The sequence below is a fragment of the Coenobita brevimanus genome, chromosome 72 (genome assembly GCF_032717465.1).
Source record: "Coenobita brevimanus isolate Jiangsu-jjx chromosome 72, ASM3271746v2, whole genome shotgun sequence".
NCBI classification, from domain to species: domain Eukaryota; kingdom Metazoa; phylum Arthropoda; class Malacostraca; order Decapoda; family Coenobitidae; genus Coenobita; species Coenobita brevimanus.
In genome coordinates, this window is record NC_137025.1 from 9,936,098 (window position 1) to 9,950,827 (window position 14,730).

Below are 14,730 nucleotides of genomic sequence, written 5' to 3' on the forward strand. Positions count from 1 at the left end.
AAGCTCCAAAAAGTGGGGGGAACACGTCCCCCTGTCCCCCAATCAAGCAAGGCACCTGGCACACACATTTATATCTGCTTACCTTCAAAAATCTAGTCTGAGGTGATGAAAATGACTTCATGCAGTCTTCAAAAATTCTGCTTGTTTCAGCTGTTTGTAATAATAATTGTGCAGTGTTTGTTTGCAACTGGCTACAGGGTGAGGGAATATGGCTGCAGGGTGAGAGGATGTGGCTGAGGGGACAGCAAGGGCATTTTCATACCTCAACAGGATTCAAGTGCAAAACATCATTAGAGCTCTAATATTAACCACATAATCTAAGGTGATAGGGGAAGTTGTTAAGTTAAAACTGGTCATTTACAAGGGTTTTATAATGTTTAGTCTAGTTTTCAATTTCAAAAGAAATTATTCTTCCCACATAAATATTTTTGGAAACAATGTTGTTTAATACACTACAGTAGTGGTATAATTAGGAAAACTGTATTGTCATACAAGATCTATGCCAAAAATCCTTTCCAGCATTTCCCTGAAATTTTCCCAGGGGTAGCAAATTGCACCCCCTGCCCGCCCAGTGGCTACGTGTATGTGTAGTCTGTGAACCAAGTGTAATCGGCCCGCGCAAGCCGACTTGGTGCAAGCATACTTTATAGTATGCGACACTGGTTCAACCACAGCACCCCTTATGTCCGCCAAGCAGTACGAGGCCAGAAGAACGCTTCCAAAGTTTATTATCCTGGCGGGGCGCTAACCCTCGTTCTTCAGTGTACGAAAACGCACACTTTACCGTATATATATATATATATATATATATATATATATATATATATATATATATATATATATATATATATATATATATATATAATTTTTGTGACTACTTATCATCTACGCTCACTATCTTAACCACTGGTGGATGCAAGGCAGGAGTTAGGGGAAAGACTGGGCTGGGGTGCAGAAGGGCAGGGCTGAGGTAGACGTGTGTGTGTGTGTGTGTGTGTGTGTTTCTGTTTATCATACTGGATTTGACTTACGGAAAGTATATGCAGTCTCATATCTAATACCTACATACTGTTTATTTAATCCGATGACACAACAAGGACATATGTATTAACTTTTCCCTCGTGGCATAGCAAATCCTGCCACACTCCATGTATTGTTGAAAGCTAAAAAGCAGAGTATATTTTATGCCCACGCAGTACATCAGACAGGGTGCAATAACGTGTTGTTGCCTTATATAACAGTAATGTAAAGTGGCATGTATTATACAATACCTTCTTTTACACACAGAGGAGTTGTAAATAAACAAGCCGACATACGGTTGTACTTTGCCAAGATGATACCTCTCCCTCTCACTTTCCCTTTCTTCTGACGTGAAATTATGTCAAAGCACAACCATTGTTCAGTACAGACATGAGACAAACCACATTAAACTCTACTATGACATACAGTTAGTGTAAATGTATACATAATACACGGGAATTTGATGCAACAACAGAAACTACTAACCATGGTCATCATTTTTGCAGACACACACACACACACACACACACACACACACACACACACACATGCAGAAATTATATATATATATATATATATATATATATATATATATATATATATATATATATATATATATATATATATATACGGTGGGCGTTCAAAAAGTTTTGGCAACAGGGTAATAAAAGCAAAATTAATAGAGATACACATTTATTGAAGTTCATACTCCTTCAACATACTCTTCTCTTAGGTTTGCACACTTCTGGAGCCGTGTCCTCCACTTAACAAAGCACTCCAAGTACTTAGAAACAGGTATACTCTTCAGTTCTGAATTTATCCTCCTGGCAAGGTCCTGTTCCCTTCGAAAATGGATCCCAGCAAGTTTTTCTGACAATTTAGGGAATAGCCAAAAGTCATACGGTGTCGTCCTGCTCTGGCACCGTGTGACTTTTGGCTATTCCCTAAGTTGTTAGAAAAACTTGCTAGGATCCATTTTCGAAGGGAACAGGACCTTGCCAGGAGGATAAACTCAGAACTGAAGAGTATACCTGTTTCTGAGTACTCGGAGTGCTTTGTTAAGTGGATGACACGGCTCCAGAAGTATGCAAATCTTAGAGGAAAGTATGCTGAAGGAGTGTGAACTTCAATAAATGTGTATCTCTATTAATTTTGCTTTTATTACCCTGTTGCCAAAACTTTTTGAACGCCCCTCATATATATATATATATATATATATATATATATATATATATATACACCCCAGCTGTGCTTTTTTTCGAGCTGGACACTGAGAAGCAGGTGCAGTGCGTTTCAAACGATGAGGTCTACTAACGGAACCCAGTTCTTTCCTTCTGGATTGTTCACATTCAGTATGATCTTGATATCCTGGGTCTTGGTGGCCAGGTAATAAGAAGTGCAATGATAAAGGTTGTCATAATGTGCACTGCTGCATAATCTGGAACATCCAAAGTGATTAAAGTCGGACACTCCGGGTTCTTGATGACAAAAGGGACTAGAATTACATTACTGGGGCCTCGTGGTGACATGTAGAGGTGTATGATATGTAGGAGGACTGCTGGGCCTTGATAGCAGGCTGTGAAGCCTATGCCCAGAGTCGGACACACACAAAAAAAAAAAAAGAAAAAAAAAAAAATCTAAATTTTTCCTCAAATCCATAAAGAATCTTAATGTATTTATGAAAATTCTCAATTCAAGAATCTTTGTGAATGTGGCAGGAGTCCCTAAAATTCCTTTGCGGGAGTCTTAGACAGGCACCTGGATGCCCGGAGCTTCACTAGGACGGGCTCATTTAAATCGATCTCTTAGTAAGTAATTCAGTGACATTGGCTTTTAAAGCCAGCCCGTGTGATGCATCCATGACCGCTTCTCTTCCCCCATAAACTCTCCACTCCCAAAAAACTAACCTGTGTTCGTTAGAAATTTAATTTCGTCTATGAGGCATGAACAGGCACTTATAAAACTGTTGTTTGGAATAGATGATAGTGCTACCTAAAGCATAATTTAATAGGGTTAAGTGGCGAGTGAAAACTGGCGTATAAAATACTCATGTATAAAGCATTTCCATCTTCACTACGTAGAGTCCCTCTTAAATTGAATAAAATCATATGGTGCTAGCAAGAAATACATGGGTGATTTTATTTCACCTGACAAAGGACCGACAACCAAGAAGAGCAATGCCCCTATAACGCAGGCGATGCTGAGGACTGGAAGAAGCATCGGCAGACCAAGTTCCTCCATAATAAGCAAGCCCATGGTAGACACAGCCAACCCGTAGCCGGCACTAGTCAGCCCCAGGGTCACAGCCTTCCCCACCAGGCTGTCCACCAAGCTGAACCCTGCCGTATAGGAAAAGTTATATTTTTATCTATTGTCTACACGAGGGTCATTAATACTGATAATCAGTCTACCCATAAGACACAACCCTCTATATACTAATTTATAGTACATCAAAGTCCTCAAGTGTACTGCTTAGTGAACAGTCTAACCGGCTTGACAACAAAAGCAGGTTTTTTCCAATTGTGGCCTGGTGTTACTAACCAATGTATCCCAGGTTCTCACTCCCTGCTGTAGGAAAGAATTGTCGGCGATTATTTTATTTTTAATTATTTATTTATTTTTTAGTGGCTCTTGGCTCGGCTGGACCTGAACCCATCGGACAGTAAAGATCAGAACAGAATGCTATCTGAGATCCGGAGTTGAAGTTTAATACTTTTAAATGGAGCATGCAAACTATTATTACTTTATCTACACCTAGATGTACATATCGCAGAGAATGTAACCAGTGCTGTAATGGTAACATTTCTCTTGGGCATGCTCCATATGCTAACATACTTGTACTCTCCCTCCGTAATCACTAAATGAAAGGGAGCCGAGCTAACCAGGATTATTTCTTTTGCACAGTGCAGTGCATAGTGTTTACTGTATGTAACTATGTTTAATCTAGTGTTCTAAATTGGAAGTGTGGAGCGAGAAATGCGCTGCCTTTGTCCAACACAAGTTTCGTGGTGTACGGTGGCATGGCACTGCTTTATGACACCGTGCGGGAGCTCACGGACCATATGTGAATGCGTCCAGAACCCGTCTAGAAGTATATGATATCGCATAACAATGCAGTTTGGAGAGAAAACATTCCGTTAGGAGCTGCCAGAGTGATTGCAGTTTAGAACGTTTGAAAAAAAAAAATGTTTTCTACGGTGAAGTGCGTTGTTTAAAACAATGAATAAACAGTCTACGTCCCTACTATACAGTACTGTGTAGTTGCGTATACCCAGATATTATTTCTTGGTCATACGGTATGCCTGAAAAAGCTAAGTAAGCATTCACTGTATGACCCGGTATACTACCCATTACAGCACTGGGTATAATGTTTTGCTCTGTACCCTGTCCTTGAGAACAAAATAACTCAAAGACTTTTCATTGTATTTTGGTCAAACTTGATGGAAGTGTTGATGATCTGTCAAGTTAACCCACAATTTTCTAGAACAGGAAGTCAAGTGTCAAGATCACACGTTAAGGTAAACTTAGACAGGGTCGTTGTTGTTTTTTTTTAGACTTAACTTGGTGGAACATTACGTCAAAGGTTAAGATCACATGGCAAAGTAAGCTAAAAAAAAATAATAATTCGAGCCGGACAAAATTTTATGGAGAGGTTCAGGGTAAGGGAAGAATGAACGGCTGCAATTTTAAAAACAAGCAAAGTTTAAGGTTACAGTGCAGGGTGGTTAAATATTCTAGTCTAGTCTATCATTCAAACAGTTATGATTTGATTTGGACCAAAGTTGGTGGAAATACTGACAGCAAGCCAAGACTGAAGAGATTAAATTTGAAGAACAAATGGTCATAGGTCAAGATCAACTCAGTTTTGATGCGATCTGGACCAAGTTTAACAAATGGTTGAGGGATCTAGCAAGAATGGAGTAATCTGATTTTGAAAACAATAGGTCAAAGTTCAAGGTCATAGGGCAAAGTCAACTGTTCCGCTCAAAGATCACTTGCAGGGCGTGGATATTGCAGTCAAAGTGCTCCGTCTTCATTTTAAAAGTGGTAATTTTAAATCACTGACTAGTCTAGTCTATGTAATATTAAAATGAACACTGTTGCATGCATATATGGCACAACTATAGAAAAAGTAGCAGCACCTAAAACAAGACTCCGACCATAAACTTTTTATTTTCCTAGATTATCCTGCATCGTTTAGTATGACACATGCATTGCAGTTTTACGATAATCATTACAGTATCATGTTATTGTGAATTCGATTTCATAAATGATCAACTGAAACGATTCGAAAAAAAAAAAAAAAAAAAGGACTCATATGGATGTGCCTAAGTCATCGGCCATTAATACTGTTCTAGATTTTATTATGCATTACTTTTCTTCATCCAGTTGTACGCACCATTTATGAATACCCATTGTTAAGAATATGATCATTACACAACTGAACAACAAACACATTTTGAGAAATCACACACACACACACACATATATATATATATATATATATATATATATATATATATATATATGAAATCATCAGCCAATACAGGTCCACTGACTGAGTCAATCTCTGCCACACTTTCCCCGCAAAGTCTCTATCTCATCTCTCCAGCTACTCTCTGGCCTTTTTCTGCGACGCTTAAGGTCTCTTGGTGTCCAGTAAGTGAGCCTCATGCTCCATCGGTTGTTCCTTATTCTTTCTACATGGCCTGCCCACTTCCATTTCTGTTCTTTTATAACTTCTCTAATGTCGTTGACTTTAGTCTGCTCTCTCATCCAAGTTGATCTTTTCCCTATCTGAGCTATATATATATATATATATATATATATATATATATATATATATATATATATATATATATATATATATATATGAGCCTCTGTGGTACAGTGGTACAGTGTGCGTTTCGTACACGTGTGAACCAGGGTTCGCGTCCCGCCAGGGTAATAAACTTTGGGAGTGTTCACCCGGTCACGTAATGCATTGGCGGACATAAGCGGTGCTGTGGTTGAACCAGTGTCGCATACTATAAAGTATGCTTGCACCCAGTCGGCTTGCGCGGGCTGATTACACTTGGTTCAGAGACTACACACACATCCAAAGCCACTCCAACACTACAATTACATTTACAATCAGTTCTCACCCTACATACAATCTCTACCAGACAGCCTAAGCCACTTGGTAGAGATACAATGGCTATATCGTTCCGACCTCGGTCAGGATAGGCCGGTCCTGCGGTGGACACTCAAACGGCTGATGATGATGATATATATATATATATATGCTTTTCTGTGCATATGAATCAACTCCAGTTAATTAGCAAAAATCATTATCATATATTTTCTCATGTACTACAGAATCTAGCGTAAAATAGCTGAAAGGAATATATATACCGGGTATTTGTACAACTAAGTACAAAGACATGAAATAAGTGGCTGGACAATATATATATATATATATATATATATATATATATATATATATATATATATATATATATATATATATATATAGATAGATAGATAGATAGATAGATATATACTGTATATATATATATATATATATATATATATATATATATATATATACAATTCTCGTTCAGTGTTAGCATCCTTCTTACACAGAGTACATCTCCAGCTTTTGTTTCTTAAAGAACAAATATTATAACCATTTTTTTACTTTGTTTAATTATAGAGCATGTATGTAGATTATTTTTTATGATAAAGATATAAAAAAAAAAAAAAAGACTGAACCTGTAGAAGTGTCTTCTCCCAAAGCAACTTAATCAAAGGAATGCCAAAATTAACCTAAGTTTATTTTTACATGTCAACACTTTTTTTTTTTTTTTTTTTTTTTAATAAAGGCTGGAGGTTATAGGCAGTGCTGCTCATGAAACACTGACATTACCTATTAACTCGCGTCAGAAATCTGAACGGAAAAGAAGCAAAAGCGTGTTACTAGGCAGGTACTGAAACAAAGAAAGGATATACCTTTTGAATCAGCAGTAACCAGAGTAGTATTGATGGAAAACAGAAATGCAATATTGCGTTGAAGAGGGAGAGACTGAAGAGTCCGAGAGAGGCGGGGTACTTTTGAAAGAATAAGACATTTGACTTCACTCTGCTTAATGGGCTGTAGAAACGATAGTGGACAGGAAAAGCCAGATATAAGACGAGCGTTGTTGAAATAAGAAAAGAAATCATACCTGTAACCGCGACTGTGGAGAGAAATGATCCAAACAGAAATACAATCCGCATCTTTATCCTGGGACAGTAGTGCAGGAAGGCAGTCAACGCTCTTGCGGCCAAATTGCACCCACCAGCAACTGACAGACAGAGAGAGGAATCTAGGGAGCTGAACCCGGCCTGCTCCATCTCAAATGGTGCTGTACTGAATGTGTTTAACACAACTACTACGTTCATTGCAATAACAACTGCAGTGATTGTAACAACGGGTGATTTCCAAAGCTTCAAGTTGTGTGCTCCTCTCATCTGCATCCTCCTTAAACAACCCGAGAAGCCAGATTTTCTCTCTGTCAAACCCTCTGTCTTTCTCTCAGTGGTCATGGTGATACAGGACCTTTGTCTGTGCCACTCAATAGGATGTAAGACCATCGCTGCCGGACAGCAGTTCAGAGACACAGCTCCCGTGATGAGAACAGCACCCACGTGTCCGTACTCCTGCTGCAGAAAAGTTATGAGTGGTGCCATTATCATCTGGCTCAAACACACGCCAGACGTCATCATGGCGCTGGCCAGCTTTCTCCGTCTGCTGAAGTAATGCAACACCACTTGATAGCAAATGCCTCCTAGAAACTGGACGTGGAAACCTGAAAAAATAATGTATAAATATATATATTTCTATATATTATATATACCCTGATTTACATCTATCTATCTATCTATCTATATATATATATATATATATATATATATATATATATATATGTATTATATATAATATATATAAATATATACAGTATACATGTTTATACATATCATATATATATATATATATATATATATATATATATATATATATATATATATATCCATCAATCATCCAATCCTACGTTGCCCCATGAGGAGCGTAGGAGCCCGGGGCTAGGCAAGTTGGTCTTGACATTTAAGATGAGAGTGACCAGCCTCACTCATCCCTGAGTGGCATTATATGAGCAGTAAACCCAAATCCCACCTTGGATATAAATCGTCAGTGATTCAATCCGACTGGAGCGCCTTAATTACCCACTAAACCACCAGGCGTCATAATTTGGTTCCATGGTTACCACCCAGCGTAGTAAATGGTTTCCAGGTTTACAGGAAACCATTTGGCTTGTCACTCAGTGTACAGTCACCCACAGGCAGAACGAAGAGGAAAGAATGAAAGAAAGAGAGACAGAAAAGGGAGTGTAAAGTCACCCGTAGGCAGAAGGACGAGGAAAGAATGAAGGAAAGGAAGACAGAAGAGGATGGAAGGAAAGAAGGATGGAGGAGAAGAAAGGGCAGACACCTGAGAGCAGCACTACATCAAGTGAGTGGATGGTGAGCCCCCCCACCTACCATATATATATATATATATATATATATATATATATATATATATATAAATAGATAGATAGATAGATAGATAGATATATATATATATATATATATATATATATATATATATATATAAATAGATAGATAGATAGATAGATAGATATGTATGTATGTATGTATGTATATACTGTGGTCTACTTATTCTTTTCGATGAGTTCATATCTGAGGGATATTTTTTGTTTGGGATGTGGGCGAGTCAGGTATTTCGACTTTATTAACAACTAAGGGACATGTGTAAGGCACGCTAGGGGACTGGTATAGACAATTCTGGCTTTCTTCTTGTGAGTTTACTTTGTCATGCTTCAACAATCAGTTGTGATAACTGAATGGTGCACCAACTTTGGCGATCGGAATTAACCTTTTCTAACCATCACGGATTTTGAGATGGTGCTCCGTGTGGCGATCTTTTTACACTAGGTGTACAAGTAATGGCCACGGAGTCGTCATCTACTACGTAGGGGTCAGTAAGTATTTTTTGGTCGGTGTGGGAAACATGTCGATATGGCATTTCAAACGTAATTGATAATTTAGCACTTTCTGACCTGACCCTTGTATGTTATCACCTGCGTACGGTACCTGCTTTGCAACAAGTCATCTTCAAAGGTGCCGTTCACTACTTCAAATCAGAGGGCTATCATAATACTGAGTTCTCCGATTTTAGAAAACCCAGTTTCAGTTTTGCACGAATGTTCACTCTGATTCAGATTTATTAGGAATGGATGAAATTTGCAAAAATTTATGTAAAACTAGTGAATAAAATACATCGCAGTATATAGTGACGATTATCCTTATTATGTGTTTTGGTTTCGATTTTTCGGGGGAAATACCGTTCTCGCTTTATCTTTGTAACTTTCAGGTAAACATTTGGCGAGAAATATACCGGCTGCCGATTAGGATTCATGTATGTCAGTATCATATGAAAATATTTCTTAATGCAGTATGTCATTTGGGGTTGCTCTATCGTCATTTATTTAAGGTCTTTCTGTCCTTATTTAAAGATGGAAAATGATAGGGCTATACTATGAATTTTCATTACATGTATGGGCTCTCCTTTGCTGCCCACTATTCCTGTACTAGAAGAATATATTAATTATACTGATAGACAATGAAGGCTACATCATCATCACCATCATCATCATCAGCCTAAATGGTCGAGTACAGAACTAAGGCCTCTGTCATCTTTCACAGCTTGACGTAATGGGCATTAATCTGTTTCGTGCTGTCCCAGCAAATTTCCGAAATTCGCTTCTTTGCCTTGTTCTCTGCCTCTTCCTCAGAATATGTGACCTGTACACATTAATTTTGTCCTTTGATTGTAGTGGTTATATCACTTACTTCCACTTCTTAATTCAAGTAGCTCTCTATTTATAGCGTTAGGATAACAGCATTCGAGTATTCCTTTCCACTCTCAAGAATTTTATGAGGAAGGACACACTGATTACATACCCATCATTACTGACAGTCAGTTTCTTAACCTTTATGTTTTTCAGTAGTTTACCAAAAGCCCTTCATTTCACTCCTGTTCTTTTAGTAATTTTGTTGTATTAACATATCCATCTTAAAATCTACTTTCAGGTTCTTCCTGTTCAGCTCTGATATATACGGTATATATATATATATATATATATATATATATATATATATATATATATATATATATATATATATATATATATAGAAGGTACAGTGGTAAAGTGTGCGTTTTCGTACACTGAAGAACCAGGATTCGCGCCCCGCCAGGGTAATAAACTTTGGGAGCATTCTTCAGGTCACGTACTGCATTGGCGGACACAAGGGGTGCTGTGATTGAACCAGTGTCGCATATTTTATGCTTGCACCCAGTCGGCTTGAGCGGGCCGATTACACTTGTTTCACAGACTACACACACATCCAAAGCCACTACAATTACACTTACAAGCACTTCTCACCCTACATACAATCTCTACCAGACAGCCTAAGCCATTTGGTAGAGATACATTGGCTGTATCGTTCCCACTTCGGTCGGGATAGGCCGGTCCTGCAGTGGGCACACAAACGGCTGATGAGATGATATATATATATATATATATATATATATATATATATATATATATATATATATATATATATATATATATATATATATATATATGTATATGTGTGTGTGTGTGTGTGTGTGTGTGTGTGTGTGTGTGTGTGTGTATATTCTCGTCTGATGCATTGAAAAAAATTAATAATCCACAAATATAATCTTCTTCAATACCTCAGTGTTTTTTTATATTCCTTTGCCATCAAATTACGAATTTTAGAAACGTCTTCTAGGCATGCGGTAAATTCACAGGAGTAAACTGTGTTCATCAACAACCCTCGTGATTCATATTCTGGGTCTCCATACGAAGTTGTATTGTAGCATTGGCATTTGTATTAATTTGTTTCTTTGCACCAACAGTACTCCGTAACTTGCTTTCACCATTGCTATGTTTCAAGTCAATCAAAAGCTTATTAGCGAATAATCGCCACGCACAAATACCTTCTAAATTATTGTTTCTGAGGCAATAGGTGAATAACATTTATGTAATCTTTGTTGAGTAGCCCTTGCGAAATCCGGCTTGTTTTCTAGACTGTTATGCATTTAGTTTTAAGACATCAAAGAAAATTCTGTGCACAACAACTGACAGACTTATTGGACATGTGCTTTTAGGTCTATAATGTAGCTTTGTGTGTGTGTGTGTGTGTGTGTGTGTGTGTGTGTGTGTGTGTGTGTGTGTGTGTGTGTGCGAAGCAGTATAAAAGACGCATTTTCCCCACAGTCTTTTGATTTCTGAGCATTTCGTGAATAACACTGCTTGTTTGTTTAGGGCAAGGTTACATGCATTCTTCACAAAATAAGAAGTGAGACCATCACTTCCACTTTTTTCTCGTCTCATTCGGCCTCTTACGGCTTTCTTTACTTATAATGTAATTCTGTTGATTATTAGGTTCACTCTTTCTTTCTCCTGTACTAACAACATCGCACCTTCCTGTTAGGGATTCACCCCTCCATGATGAGGATCTTATGTCATCTGTATTCTTCTCAAATGAGGGCTTTTTGAGTCTTGTAAAAAGCACCTTTAATATTTAAAGAATTATTGGATTATATCACACTGAATTATAAAATATACTTACATACCTCGCACAGGTGTGTTCCTGGCATTCAGGTCGCATTTAGCAAGTCTCACAAAGGTAGCTAAAACTGTTGATTCAAGCAAGACACCTTAATTTCATGATATAACCACTATGACTTGTAACAACTGCGTAGTAATTATTAAACCAAATATACAACTTCTCTTAACCTTATCATGACCAGTAGTAGGAATTCAAATTAAACATGTAAATATACCACCATATATTACGATATTTAAGTACCTACTTTCGTTCATTATAACATTTTTTTATGTTCACAGAATAGTTTGAAAATCAGAAAGATGAACATGCAAAAATATACCAGAGATCCATAAAAACTTTGATTTTACTCGTTGTTTCATGTACTTTTTATTTCGTTACCTCACTAATATCGATAATTGTCAATATATTATAACGTGCTTAGCAAAGTGAGCAAAGTCAGCAGTGGCACGAGTGTTTCTTCTCTGATGACTAATTGGTGACAGAGAACACTGGTAGAGGTTGGGAAGCTTAAGAGGGAGAATACCAGAATAACCCCACTAAAGCTGAAACCAACTTAGTTTAAAGAACAGCACATAAAGCCAGGAAGTGTTTTCACATTCCTTTAATAACACTCTCTTCCAGCCTGAGTGGTACAGCTGTTTCTGTCGGGGCACAAGGGTTAATATCACATTGTGGGAGATATTTCATTATTTGACTATATATAAATTGACACGACTTTAGTGTTTACAAAGTATCTTCAAAATTACAATAAAAAATGATCATATTAATATTTTTGTGCTCCCTGCTTGCAAGGGTTGCAAATTAATACTGTAATTATCAAAGCGGCAAATCACAGCAAAACGAGTTTCTGAAATTGAAATAGTTTGTTCCTAGTAACCTGGCCCAGATTTTCGTCCCTTTACAGCTTATTTCACCTAGATCAATTACAGAAAAAGATAATGCTATGGCTTTATATCCTTGCCATTGAAGTTTTATTGGGAATGGCATCATATTCTAGTATTTATCTACTGCAACAACTCGGTATATAAGATGGTGAGATGACAGTTTTAGGGTAAGTTAAGGTGAAAAAGGTATAGCAGTAGTCATTTTGTGTGTGTGTGTGTGTGTGTGTGTGTGTGTGTGTGTGTGTAATTAGAATTAGTATTAGTACATGTTATTATTATTACATGCCTGTTAAAACTGAAAAGGAGAGGATAAGGCACCAGGATGAGGTAGCAAAAGCAGAGGTGACCATCCCAAGCCCAAATATTAGGCCGGACGTGAAAGTGACTTTCCTCCAGCCGAACTCGTTGACCAGAGGATCCGCCAAGATGCCACACAAGCCTGAAGTGACCAAGGTCAGATTGTAGACCCAGGCTATCTCAGTGGAAGAGGTGCCCCATTCCAACAGCATATCCATGAAGAGGACCCCAAAATTAAGACAGGGGTTGTAAACCAAGAACTGGAAAAATAGAATTATTTTACTTTCCGCGCCTTTTGTATCCAGAAATTTTGAGCTGGCAATGATCTTTCTTATACTACAGTATTTCAGATACCTTTGATATTCCAGTCAGCAATGAAACAGGTCCTAGGAATCTCCGAATACAGTCACCTTAAAAAGAAAAAAAAATAAACTGAACCTTTTCCTAGATGTCTCTATTCTTCATGATGAAGCAAACTGGTCTTCCTCCTTGAAGAACTAAAATATACACTGAATGAAAATTTTTTCCAGGTCTTGTTGAGGGGCTAAACGGAAGGTGAAACAATGTCAGAATTTCTGATGATCACATACTATACTACAAAGACAATCAATAAGAGAAATATGACATAATCATTTTTTCATTATAATGACTTTGGTATTAATGACTTATAAGATTTTGTTAGTACATATGAAAGATTGCTTGACTGAATCAGTAGCTGAATAAGACATATGAAAATAATCCGTTTATATGCTCCACCATCAATCAATGAAAATGAAGAAAAGCAAAAATTTTATACAGAAAATTAGAAATAACAAAACACCCAGTATACGTTCATGATGAGACTTAATGTAAAAGCAGGTAAGAAAAAGGTTGGTGGTACCTCCGTATGGTATTTGTGAATGGTGAGAAAGATTACTAGAGGTGAAATACACATAGAATTAATAGGAAAAAATTAAAATAATAAAGAAATTTTTCTAAGAAAAAGGAGTTATGGATTTAGATGAAAATGGAAAGAAAAAAAAAGCAGTGAATAATCCAGATTCTATTCTTGCTAACAATGTACATGTAGTGAAGAATCCCATTTCACTGAAGTAAATAAATTTCAGAAGTGACCACAGAGTTGTGAGAAGTCAGGTGGCACCCCAGAGATGTAAGGAGAGGAAAAGGTGGTCATAAAACTAGGATGAGAGAAATAATTCGCAAAATTTTTGGGTCTGAATGTTCCAGACTTCTAGTAGATTGATTTGGCTGGAGAAAATGAGAGAAGTCTTCTTCCTGCTGTGAGCTGGCTTGGTTATATATATATATAATATATATATATATATATATATATATATGTGTGTGTGTGTGTGTGTGTGTGTGTGTGTGTGTGTGTGTGTGTGTGTGTGAAACTAACCGTTATAACAGTAGCAGCAAAAGCTACGACCCATCCCCATCCACCGTCAGGTACGTCTGTCTCATTCGCTGGTTCTCCTGCAGCCTCTGGGATTGAGTCCTCCCTCATGTTGTCCACACCTGGGGCCCGAATTCACAAACAAATTTACAATCAGTGCCCTGCCATAAGTTAGATTTCGACTTACTGAAAGAACAAGAATAATCAGACGTTGGTTCACTCTACTTTCCATAATCATCCTGCATACAAAACAGTTATGGTGATATTTTCCTTTCGTAAGCAAGATTGGACTTTAGAGTATTTTGGAAGGAACACGAGACATGGAGAGACTCGGCTCCTTTCTTTCCATCTTCTTCCTGGGAAAGCATAAGCAACGACAGGCAAGCAATAGTA